Here is a 14,289-nt window from a genome sequence, read left to right as displayed (position 1 = left end):
AAATTTTAAAATCACATAATAACTAGGGATGGCAACGGGCGGGTGCAGGTAGTGTTTTTTATGCCAAAACCCGTAATATTTGCGAGTAGCGGGTATTTACGGATGCTCAACGGGTTTTTAATTTTAATTATATATTTTTATAATTTTTAATAATCAATATGTAAAAATAATTGTTACATGAATAATATGATATTTATATGAAAAGTTTATTATCATAGTGAAATGTGTAATTTATTATGAAATAATAATAAAGTATATGATATATAATCTTAAAATAATAATAAATATATATAAAAATTTAACTAAAAACTAAATATATAAATTTGCGGGTATCACAAAACTCGCTTCTGCCCATAAGCTATTATTGTGGGTACCCATTACAGGTATTTCCACGAGTACCCACGGGTCAGATTTTTTTGTCATACCTAATAATAACTAACTCTGATCAAAACAAGATTTCTATCCAAAATCTAAGTTCTCTCACTTAAAATGGGTCTCCATTATATAGTTTGTGTTGAAATAAAGGTTCATTAATGGTACGATTATAAATGTATTCAAGACCAGTTATTATTCAAAACAAAGAATTGAACTGTTTTATTATCCTAGTGATGATGTGTTTGATATTTTATTTGTATTTCTTTGGGAAATTCCCATAATTTTGTTTCTTGTGCCAATTCTGAGTCATGACAATCAGAACGCACACACGTTACCACTACCACCTCCTTTTTCATTTTTCTGTATATGGTACTACAACTATGAGAATTTTGAAAAATGACACTTATAGCCAAATTGTGGGTGTACTTGAGATCGATTTTTAAAGTGCACTCAGAATTCAAAATAGAGAACTGTATTATTTTATTTCGAGGATAACGTGTTTGATAGTTGTTTATGCATTTTTGGGAAGTGTCATGAAATATCTTACAGAGAGCAACCCGATCGTGACTTAGAATTGACACAAGTAGTCAAATTATGGAAATTTTGAGAATTGAAATTGGTAGCCAGATTGTGGGAAATTCGAGAATTGGTACCAAAAGTCATATTGTGAATATTTCGAGAATTGTCATAGGTAGCCATATTGTAGGTATATTCGAGATCGGTTCTTACAGTGCAGTAAGAATACGAAACACATAATTGTACTTTTTATCCAGGGGACGACGTGTTTGATAGTCTGCTTACATTTTTTAGCAATACCATGAAACGTCTTAAACAAAGTGACATAGTAATTACTCAACTAGTAATATATTTTCGGTGCCAAATTGAATTGTTGCAAATTGTGTTAACAACAATTTTAAGACGTTTCCTTCGGTAATAACATTCACGAATAATATTATTGGGCCGAACAACTTTGATCTTAACAAACTATTTTCATTTGATGAGACAAATTTCAAACTGTGATAACATGAGATAAATTTCTTTCTCACCACGAGAGTAATTGCTCACATTCTGAATACTGATATCCCAGTGGTGCTAGAAAAAGTTGAGAAAGAGGAGAAGGATTCTTAAAATGATTACTTATGTAAGAATTTCATATCGAATGAGTTGTCTGATGATCTCTATGATTACTAAGCTCATTTAAGTCTGCAAAATAAATTTGGTATGCACTTGAGAAAAAGTATGACACTGAGGAAGTTGAAACTATAAAATATGTTGTTAGCCGCTACCTCAAGTATCAAAAAATTGATGATAAATCAATAGAGTCTCAGTCACTTTCAAGTGACTCTCATTATTGACTAACTTTCTCCTAGCTGGAAGGACTTCAAAAATCTTCTCAAGCATAAGACCAAAGAATTCTCTTTGGAATCTCTTATAGTTCGACTGTGCATTGAGGAAGGGGCTCGTAGACAAGATTATAGAGATGAAATGTTGGTTGTCTCCAACAACACACTAAGTAGAAATTATCAGGTACAGTTCTGAAGCCTGTTGACAATAAAGAGAATGACCTAGTTGTGATTCAGTCAATAATTTTTCTTTTGTGCCATTTAGAATTGTTGTAAACTATGTAAACAATATTTTATAATATGAGGGTGGCAACTGCTAAATTTATGTACTGCATATAGCTAATATCAAGATTCTACATAGACCATCATATATAATTAGAAGGAAAATACCATTTTTGTTAGGTTCCATCAATTGAGTGTCTACTGCACTAAGTACCAACTTGATGAATTAATCAAATTGGTTCACATGGTAGATCAATGTCACAAGCTCAAAAAGATGTTGTATGTTTCTTTACAGAATCATCTAAAGACAGTAGGGTTAATGGATACTTTGTAAGTTTTATTTTTTCTTCTGCTTGACATGGATGATTGTGTAAGTCTATTTGTTTGCTTTTTCAGTTAAAGGTAGACTCAGATGATGCAATTCTATTTCTTCTTGACTGCATCTTAGAACTGATTACTAGAAGCTGTTATTGCTAGATATACTAGTAAGTTCACTGTGCTCTAGTAATCCTTCCCAAAGATGATTACTTATTTGTAATCATGTTAGTCTTTTTTTTTTGTTAAGGCCCCAACCATTTGTTTCTTTCCTATATTGTTATGGAAAAGGGGTGAGTTTTGGGTTATGGCGCAATGGAAAGATTGTTACTTAATGTTAATAAGGTTACAGGTTCAAATCTGGAAACAACTGCTCCACTTATAGGGGTAAGATTATGTACCTCTAACATCCCCATATTCCATTAAGTATGAGCTTCATGCACTTGGTCGTTCTTTTTTTATATAGTTTTGGCTTATGGTTTGTTCCACTAGGTGTTGATCTCTCTGTCAAACAATATAGTATCGGATGAAAAGGTCTTGATACATAATGTTAAACTTGTGGTGGAAGATCCATGACCTAACTGATCCTTATCTTACCATAGAAATAGAACAAAAATAAGTGTATCACCATCGCTTCATCGTGGGGGAATAGGTGTACTAATAGTGCATGTCCATGAATACTCATATAAAATAACTAGGAGTGTAAAAGTTTGGTTCAGTTTTTGGTGCAATTTTGTGACCGAGTTGAACACAAATACATAGTTTGGTTCACCTCGATTAACCACAAATTTTATTATAGGAACCAAACCGCTAATGAACGGTTTGGTTTGGTTCTAGAGTTTTCATGTCCTTTTTTAAAATAAAAAAACTTGTATGAATTGAAAGTTCAAAATATATTACAAGAGACATTATTTGTCTATAAAAGGAAAAAGACTATTGTTATGATAATCAAAAAATATGAATCATACATAGATGAGTAAAAAAATGAAGTTCATAATTATTTGTTAGTAACATATATAACAATTATGTAAACTATTAAATTAGTAATATATATATATATAATATATATTAGTAACATACATAACAATTTAGTAACATATATGTTAAACCTAATACATTCTCACAAGCCAATTCCTTGTAGGTTGATGCATGATCTTGTTGTCGTGATGCATGATGTTCCAGTTGTTGCAGCCTTAGTCAAGCCAAATGTAAACTCAAATTCAGCCTCCTTGACAAGCCAATGCAGCATGGGGTAGCAGCCTTGATTGAAAGCTTGGACTTCTCAACCAAGTCAATTCAACATGATGCAGATTCCTCAACCAAGACAACAACCTTGATGCATCAACATGAGCTGAACTTGGTTCCTGTTTCTCAATGCATTGGCATACCTTTGGAGCTTCATGAAGAAGACATGCTCAATCATAAATTCAAGCAGATTGGCAAGTGTAACAAAGTCACTCCTTGGACCAAGCATGATCAGCCATCAATAGCTCAAAGCCTTAGAGGAATTTCTAAAAGTAAATTGTTTCTTCATTATCAAGCAACCCGAGTTTATACATTAGGGATAGTATTTCTTTGTATTTTTTGTGTAATCTTTCTTCACATTAATCTGTTATAGTTAGTTAGAAGGTTGTTATGAACCAGCCTATATATCTTTGTTGTTTCCTTTAGTTTGTAATTCAATTTGAATATACAATAAAATTTTAGGTTTTCCCTTTATACATATTCTTCAATCTCTTCTTCCCTTCATCTCTAGCATTCGATAAGCAAAGGCATACTGATGGAGTTTTATTTTCTAAGATGGTATCAGAGCATCAATTGAAGCTATGTTGCGTATTCTTCTCTATGATATTCTTTCATCTTCATCTTCTTCTTCCTTTTTCGTTCCTTTTTCTTATCAGACATGACAATCATTATTGCCTTAATCAATCCTCTCAATGATCTCTTGAGCCCTTTTTACATGAGTCCAAATGAAAACCCTAGAGTAGCATTGGTGTCTCCTCCATTAACAAGAATCAATTACCATTCTTGGTCAAAATCGATGATGATGGCTCTAAAGACTAAGAACAAATTGTAATTCATATATGGATCTCTTCCAAAATCTAGTACAACATATCCTTCAATTGCAACATAGGACACATGTAATACTCTGGTGCTTTCATGGATCAACCACTCAATAGACAAAGAAATCTTGTAGAGCATTCTTTGGTTGGATATCTCTCTTGAGGGTTGGCAGGATTTGAAGGAGAAATATTATCAAGGTGATGTTTACAGGATTTGTGATTTGCAAGAACAAATTTATAGTACAAGACAGGGAAATCTATCCATAGATACTTATTACACACATCTGAAAGGGTTATGGCAAGAATTAGAAATTTTCAAATCCATACCTTCATGTCCAATATAGTGTGACTCTAATCTTGTTGGGATTGTTAGATCGTATAGGGAAAATGACTGTCATTAGATTCTTAAGACATCTTAATGAGAATTACTCTACTGTTAAATCTCAGGTCATGCTTATGGATCCTTTGCCATCCATAAACAAAACCTTTTCTCTTCTTAGTTAGCAAGAAAGATAGTTTCTGGATGTAAGTGATCAATTAGGTGATGTAAAGATTCTTGCTAATACCTCTAATGAGAATCCTATTAGGTCAAAGTCTAAGAGAAGAGGATTTGAAACCTTCACAAATAATAGCATAGGAAGATGTTCTATGAGTAATAGAGGAAGAGGAAGAGGTAGTTCTAATGGCAAGATCTGCTCCTATTTTAACAAGGTTGGCCACACTATGGACACTTGTTACAAGAAACATGGGTTTCCTCCTCACTATAAGAAGAACAACAACATCAATAATATTGTTAATTGCAGTAAAGAAAGTGATCAAGACACCAAGGAAAGCATATGAGTCTTCAATGTTGATCAACACAAAGTCATTCTAGATATAATTAAAGAGTCAGCCAATCACCAAGTGAATCAAGTTACCAATGTTGATTCTCTAAGTCAAGGTAACCCTCAACTCATGGCTTATGGTATTGGATCAAAGGATTGGATTCCTGATACAGAAGCAACTGATCATGTTTGCTTTTATTTATCATAATTCTAATCCTTCAAGAAAATTGATCCTATTCAAATTAGACTACCTAATGGAAATGATGTTATGAGTAACATTGCATAAACCATTTTATTTTCCAATGATTTATGTTTGAGCAATGTTCTCTATATTCTTAACTTCAACTTTAATCTAATTTATGTTTCCAGATTAACCTCTGCCCTTAACAACAAGTTAACTTTCACCAACTCCAAATGTGTTATGCAGGAAGAGTCCACATTGAGGATGATTGGTGCAGCCGAGGCAAAAATGGGGTTATACATCATTAATGCTAAGAACTTACATTCCAGTTTCAATAGTCTAGCTAACAATGTTGGGAAAACTAAAACTAGCAATTGTGGCAGGTATGACTTGTGGCATAAAAGATTTGGTCATCCCTCCAATGTCAAGCTTGCCATCTTGAAGAAAATGTTTTCTTTCATAGATACTAAAGTCAATACTGAACCATGTGATATTTGTCATTATGCTAAGCAAAAAAAGTTATCTTTCCATGACAATAATAATAAATATGCTCATATCTTTGATCTCATTCACATGGACATGTGAGGTCCTATTTCTATCCCATCCATCCTAGGACATAGATATTTACTTACTATAGTGGATGATAAATCTAGGCATACTTGGTTGTTCTTTATGAAAGCTAAAGTTGAGACATCTATGCTTAGGGGTGAGCACGACCTGGCCCTACCTGCTCACCCAACACGGCTCGATCATGATCGAGCCCAAATAGGGTCGGGTCTGATCAGGTCTAGGGCTAGGTTCGGGTTCAAAACATAGACCCGGTCAATATTTAGGGTCGGGTAGGGACAAAGCATGACCCAACCTGGCCCGTCTCATGGTCACTCACTCATCATGTTTGTATGTATTTCTACTCAAATATGTACAAAGTATTGATACATTTTGGTTGAAAACATCATCGATTCTCTAATTTTTCATCATATATACATGATTAATAATATATATATATGTATATTGTTAAATTACATATTCATAATAATAAATAACACTGAGAAGCCTTTATCTAAAATGAGTGTGCATTATAATTAATTAGGTCTAGGGACAGGTCGGGTTTAAAGGTTGGTCCATTCGATATTTAGGGTCAGGTTAGTTTTGGGTCTAGGGCCGGGTTTAGGTTCAAGAAAATGACCCGACCAATATTTAGGGTCGGGTATGGACAAGCCTTAACCCGTCTCAATTCGGCCCATGCTCACCCATATCTATACTTGTTCAACATTTTGTTAACATGGATGAAAACCAATTTGACAGTAGAATAAAAGCCACAAGGTCTGATAATGGACCTGAATTTAGATTGGAGAATTTCTATAATTCCAAAGGGATCATTCATCAGAAAAGTTGTGTTCAGACCCTCAATAAAATGGAATTGTTGAAAGGAAGCATCAACACATACTAGTAGTGACTAGAGCTCTTATGTATCAATCATCATTACCAAAATGATTTTGGAATTATGGTGTTGCTCATGCTATATATTTGATCAATAGACAACCATCCTTTTTTCTTGACAAAAACTCTCCTTATGAAATCCTTTACAAACTTGAGCCATACCTTTTGAATCTTAAAGTCTTGAGTTGTTTATGTTTTGCATCTACTTTAACTAACAACATAAATAAGCTTGATCCTAGAGCCAGAAAGTGTGTATTTCTTGGTTTTAAACATGGTATGAAAGGGTACATAATGTTTGATTACATTATTAAAGAAACTTTCTTGTCTAGAAACGTTAGTTTTTATGAAACTGTTTTTTCTTTTAATGACAGTAAGAATTTGGTTAGAGAAGACAATGATATATCTCTACATACATCCTCCTTTAGCATTAAGGATCACTATCTAGATCACAACATAAGCCATGAACCTAGATGTCCCGATGAAGTTCCTAGAATAGAAGGTAATCATAATTTAGATACTAAAGATTACCAACTGAACCAATAGGATGAATCTTTTGATTACAACAATAATACTAGTAGTGACATAAGAAGATCCTCTAGACAAAGGAATGCTCCGAACTATTTAAAAGATTACCATTGTTCTTTAGGAACAAATGCCTCCTGCATAAGTAAGAATGTTGTCAAATATCCCTTGTCCAAAGTCTTGTCCTATGAGAAATTATCTTCCAACCATAGAAACTATACTTTAGTCATCAGCTCCAATATTGAGTCTGACAGTTATGTTGAGGCAATTCAACATCAACATTGGATTGATGTCATTAACACTAAGTTAAAGGCTCTTGAGAAAAACAGTGCTTGGGTTTTGATTGAACTACTAGTGATAAGAAACATATTTAACATTACAATCCACAATTTGTAACATATATAACAATACAAGCATAACAACTTGTGGTATATGTTAATTTCTAACTCAATACCATAAAAATTAGAAGATATGTTCAAATTATCATGACAAGTAGCACACACACATATATAAGTAGTAACATATATATTAGTAATATAATAATAATTTAGTAACATATATAACACTACAACTTATACAAAAGTGATAATTTAAGCCACAAAATTGGGTAAAGAATTCAAACAACAATACAATATTATTCTCTACAATCTATTTCTTTAATAAGCGGTTCGTTTGGTTCCAATAGTTCCTAAATTTCTAAAACCATGAACTGAACTGAACATAAATGATTCATTAAAAAATAACCAAGCCAAATTGTGGAACCGCACCATGTTTTGTGGTTTGATTTGGTTTGGTTCTATCGGTTTTATGGTTTAAACTAGAACCGCTTACACCCCTAACAACTTGTGAATGACGGCCTAATTTTCTTAGTTTTCCATTGGCAAACACGACTTCTGTAAGGTCCAATTGTTCTTTAATTTTTCACTCATAAGTTGTGACGGATCATCACGACTTCTAAGTGATCCAATTGTTTTTCATAAATTTCCCACTCAAAAGTTGTGATAAGACAAAAACAACTAAGTATTAGTCAAATTTATATTAAAATTTTCCACTCATATATATTGTAATGGGCATAAATGGTTTTTAAGTGGCTGCCAGTGTTTTCTTAATTTCAAATCAGAATTAGTAATAGGCCAACACAAATTTTGAGTGACCAATTTATTTTTAATTTTATACTTAGAAGATGTGACTATCTAACACAACTTGTGAGTGATCTATTTTTTAATTTTCCAGTCATAAGCCGTGATGGACAAAACTTTTGAGTTGTGGTTCAATTTTTTATTTCACTTTCTACTCAGAATTCATGATGGGCAAATACAACTTCTAAGTGACACAATTATTTTTTATGTTTCTAGTTATAAGCGTCGATGAGCCAATGTAATTTTTGAGTGGCCCAATTTCTTTTAATTTTGCAAGCAGAAATTGTGGTATTGCCTCTCTTTTGTTGAGCTTGTGGTCAATCGCTTACTTTCATAACCATTTGTGTCATGTTAAAATAGAATTATTAATTTTCATAATTTTAAAACATTACTACATTTTTAGTTCACTTCTTAAATAAGATAAACTTTGTACAGGTGGTGCGACCATAGATTAAGCTTTATTGGAGTGGCCTAGATTTGTTAAAATTTTCACTTAGAAGTTATGATGCACTAACATGACTTATGAGTAGTCCAAATGTTTTTCATTCTTCTATTAATAATCCTTGGACCACTTATTTTATTTTTAATTGGAAGTGTTATTTTTTGTTGATGTATTTGTATGTAATTCTATTGGGTTCAATGCTCACTCCTTTTATCACAGAATAATATTAACACAATAACAAAAAATATATATTATTAAAATAAATTGAAAACACAAACACAATTAATTGAGTTCATGTCCTCCCAAATGAGTTCCAACCCGCACTGAAATGGGTGCCTATTATGTTGGGGCAGTTGGCGATGTTCATGTCCACTTTTTTCTTGATTTTATTGATCCATAAAAATGTCTTCATGTAATTTTAAAGGACTAGGATCAACTTCATGTTGATTAAAATTGTAGGAAAGATCGTTAAAGCATGCACTTTCATATTTAGGTAAATAAATTACTATAAATATCAGTCTAAAAAGTTGTAGAAACTAAGTCATGCTGGCCAACAATGATATAATTAAGGTGTTGAGGTGATGAATGACACTGAAATGACATTCTTCCTAGTTGAATTATGTATCATTCAAAGATGTTAGGTTTGGACATGAGACTTTGGGTTGGGATAGCTAGGATCATACATAATTCAACCAAGAAGAATGTTATTTCAATATTATCCATCGCCCCAACACAAATTCGACGATAACATTGATGATCAACATCACTCTTGTTACACTTGGGATTGTTTTTTATAGTAATTTATTTGGTGTGAATGTTAACATCAACAAGTGCATGCTTTAACGATCTATGTTAAAATTTTGATCATCATGATGTCGATTAGACCAACATAACTCGGAGTGGTGTCCAATATTTTCTAGTTTTACAGTCATAGGTCGTGAGTGATAAACATGACTTTTGAGTGACCCAATTAATTTTTAATTTTCCACTCATAAGTTGTGATGGACCATCACAACTTCTACGTGATCCAATTTTTTTTTTAATTTTCCACTCAAAAGTTATGATGAGATAAAACAAGTAAATATCAACCAAATTCATTACAAAATTTTCCATTAAGATATTGTAAGGGCGAAAATGACTTTTGAGTTATCACCAATTATTTTAAAAAATTCAAATCGAAAGTCATGACGAGCCAACATGACTTATGAGTGACTTGATTATTTTTAATTTTATATTTAGAAGTTGTGATGACTCGACACGACTTCTGAGTGACCTATTTGTTTTCCAATCATAAGTTGTGGTTGACCAACATGAGTTGACTTTAACTTTCCACTCAAATTTCGTGATGGGAAAATACAACTTCTTAATAACACAATTATTTTTCATTTTAACTTATAATTAGTGATGGACCAACACAATTTCTGAGTGACCCAATTTAATTTAGTTTTCCACTCAAAATTGTTGGTATTGCCTCCCTTTAATTTCACTTATAGTCAATCATTTACCTTCACTACCATTTGCATCAGGTTAAAGTAGAATGCTTAACTTTCTTAGTTACAAAATGTTACTACATTTTTTGTTCACTTCCTAAATAATATTAACTTTCCACATTGTGTGACGATAGATTAAGCTTTATTTGAGTGATCCAAATTTATTAAATTTTTCACTCACAAGTCATGATGGGCTAACACGACTTCTGAGTGGTCCAAATATTTTTCATTCTTCCATTAATTTTCACCAACCCATTTATTTTTTAAATTTAAAGTGTTATTTTTTGTTGCTGAATTTGAAAGTAGTTCTATTCGATTCACTTCTCAATCCTCTAATCTCAAAATAATACTAGCAAAATAATAACAAATATCCATTATTAAATTAAACTGAACAAAAAATACATTTCATTAGGTTACTATCCTCCCAAATGAGTTTCAGTCCCACACTGAGGTGGATGCCTATTATGTTAGGACAAGTGGTGACTTCCACATCCACTTTTTCTAGATTTGATTGATATATAAGAATGTCTTCAAGCAATTTGAAAGAACTATGATCAAAATCATGTTGATCAAAATTGTTGGAATGATCGTTAAAGTATGAACTTACATATTTAAGTGTAACAACATTCATTACAAATAAATTACTACAAAATGAGTCTAAAAACGCTGCAGCAAATGAGTCACACTAGCTAAAATGTCATCATCAAGGTGATATTGGGGCGATGGACAATATTGAAATGACATTCTTCTTAGTTGAATTACATATGATTCAAACATGGTTGGTTTGGACATGAGAATTTTAGTTGTGATAGTTAAGATTATACGTAATCTAACCAAAAAGAATGTCATTCCAATATTATCTGTCACCCTAATACCATTTGGATGATAACATTATTGATCAGCACACTCATTTGATGCACTTGAAAATGCTTTTTGTAGTTATTTATGTGGTGTGATGTTGGTACACTTAAATTAGTAATTGCATACTTTAACAATCTATCCTAGTATTTAGATCATATTTCTTTCAAGTTCAATGAAAATATTTGTAAAGATTAATCAAATGAAGAAAAAATGGACATTGATTCGCTAATTGCCCCAACATAATAGGCACACCACCTTGGTGCGAGACTAGAGCTCATTTGAGAGGAGAGTAACTCAAATAAATTTGTTTGTTTTTAATTTAATTTAACAATGACTATTTATCGTCTTTTGTTGATATTATTTCCTGATAAAAATATTAGTTAAAGAACCCATTAGAAATAATTACAAATTCAGTAAAAAGGTAACACTTCCAATTAAAAAATAAGGACAAGGTAAAATTGATGAAAAAAATGAGAATATGCGGGTCAATGAGAAGTTGCATTGATCCATCATGACTTCTGAGTGAAAAACATAACAAATTTAGGCAACTCAAATAAAACTTAGTCTACCGCCACACCACCTGTAAAAAGAGTATATTATTTATGAAGTCAAGTAGTACTAATGTTAATTATGAAAGTTTAGAATTGTTTTTAATGTGATGCAAATGGTTAAAAATGCAAATGATTGAGCACAAGTGCAAAGAAAAGGAGGTGATACTACACCCAAGATTGTACAAGTAGGAAACACTCGTCCATGGCCTTTGCATTGGGTTTAGTTAATGACACATCTTTCGATACAAGTTTGCCAAACATGTTGAACCAGATCTAGATTAGGGAACTCAAGTAAGGTCACACATTAGAGGTAGGTATAATGAATGCATTTGATTGTTTGATTTGTGAGGAAACAACTTTCCTCCTATAAGGCACAAGACGTTTTCCATTCATACATATTTGAGTTATATTAAAGTTTTCACACAATCAAGATAATTTCAATTCACACTTTCTGATGTTCTTACCTTATATGGGAACTTTTCTGAAAAGTTCCATCCATAATTCACTCCACTGAAAACAAGTTGGACTAATTACGTGTAGACCATCCACATTACCCCTAGTTAGAGTGAAACATCTTCTAAAGTAATAATGTATTCACTACATGGAAGATGACCTATGTGTGTGTATCAGTCTCTTTCAACTATAGTTGCGATTAACAATGGATCAATGTTGAATGACATAAGGCTTGAGAGATGAAAAATCTACTAAATTTTAATAAATCCTTTAACAAATGTTCTCTTCCAAACATTTGGATATAACAAAATCTAATAAGATTTAAATGTGGGTTATGTAAATAATAATGAAGTCAATATAATATAAAATAAATTTTATTAGTATGATAAAAATTAATATATACTGACCGAATAAATAATAATGATCTTTGATTTTGTTATAACCTGAGTAATTGAGATTCTTCCATCGCAAAATTTGAAAATGTGGTATATGAAGATTAGATGAAATTATATGGAGGTGTGATGTAGAAGAAGAAAATAGTGAATATGTAAGGAAGTATTGTAGGTGGTGTGAATTTATAGGAATGTAAAATATGATTTACGAATGAATGCACGGTTGGAAGAATTGAATGCAATACAATGAATTTGTTGAAAGAATTGAATGTAGGATAATGAATGTTACTTTGAATACAAATTGTAAGTGTTTGGACATTAGATTCTTGTGAATGAATAGGAAATAAGAAGTTGAATTGTATTGTTGGAATTGGTGAGGATGAAAAATTTATGGTTGCAATTTAAAAGAGAGTCAGAAGTTTGAAGGAAAAATGATTCTTTCTGTAAAATGATTGGAGTGAATTAAATGCATAGAGATGGAAAATTAAAAAACATTGGACCATTTAGAAGTCATTTAGACATATCATGATTTCTGAGTAGAAAATTTTAAAAATGGTTATCATCACTTTTGAGTTGAAAAATAAACAAATTGGACTACTCATAATTTATATTCGGTTCATCACGACTTATGAGTGAAAAATTAAACAAATTGGGCCACTAAGCAGTTGTGTTAGCCTATGATTGAGTGTAAAACTTAAAAAAATTAATAAATCACCCAAAAGTTAATTTGGTCCATCACAACTTGTGAATAAAACATTTCATCTTGAACTAACCGCTCAATGACACGTTAAAATGTTTACCAGTAATAAGTTGACTTGACCCATCCTGACTTGTGAGTAAATTTTTTATCTTGGACTAACCGTCCAATTACACTTTAAGATGTTTACCCTTCAAAATTGCAATATAAAAATTATTTCATCCTTTAAGTTAAGAATTGTTTTGACTTTATCTATTAGTATTGATATAAAAAATCTAGATTATTTATGTGAAACATTGATTCAAATAAAAATAAAATCATTAACCCAAATCCAATTACCCTCCCATTTTGAACGAGAAACATTTCACTACATCTCTATTATTCGATTGCATCATTGCAACTCATAAAGCAGAGTTTTCCAATGGATTCAGATTGCAAGGAAATACACAATTGAGAGACGAAAAAAGGATTGGTGGGCGTCGAACATGAAAATGTTGTTTGCATGAGATGACACTGTGTTTCCATTATTTGTTTTTGATTCTCTATGCAAATCATATTTTTTTGCTAGCAAAATGGAATGAAGAGGAAGAGGAAAGAAAATACCAAGTTCAACTATTGTTAACCATGGAGTAACTTTGATATTCCAAAATTACTCTACCAAGTAATTTCCACTTCTCTCATTACCAAAATTACTCTACCAAGTAATTCAGAGGCGTTTTTGTTTCACCTGTCATAGAAACTTCGAAATGCTGAAGAATTTTGGTTATAAAGATAACATATGGCAAGGGGCTTTGAGTACCTCTAACGGCCCACATTTGTCTCATTATCATTAGAGTCCAATTGATTTTGATATTAAACTTTATGGCATACATCAATTGGAGTTCTATGTCACTTATTTGAGAATGAATTGAAAATTAAGGTATAATGACATAGCTCAAGAAATAATGAATCAAACGTTCCTCTAGTTTGAGATATCCAA

The 14,289-nt window shown here is 31.9% G+C and overlaps 1 long non-coding RNA gene across 1 annotated transcript; it reads left to right on the top strand.

The window, feature by feature from the left end:
• Positions 1 to 2,185: 2,185 nt before the first annotated feature.
• Positions 2,186 to 2,779, top strand: LOC109337994. The gene is made up of 3 exons (XR_002106497.1): positions 2,186 to 2,250; positions 2,337 to 2,444; positions 2,748 to 2,779. It is a non-coding gene; the product is annotated as an uncharacterized LOC109337994 (long non-coding RNA).
• The last annotated feature ends 11,510 nt before the right edge of the window (positions 2,780 to 14,289 follow it).

The sequence above is a fragment of the Lupinus angustifolius genome, unplaced genomic scaffold (assembly GCF_001865875.1).
Source record: "Lupinus angustifolius cultivar Tanjil unplaced genomic scaffold, LupAngTanjil_v1.0 Scaffold_16_105, whole genome shotgun sequence".
Lineage (NCBI taxonomy): Eukaryota > Viridiplantae > Streptophyta > Magnoliopsida > Fabales > Fabaceae > Lupinus > Lupinus angustifolius.
This window is presented reverse-complemented; position numbering and strand designations above follow the sequence as displayed.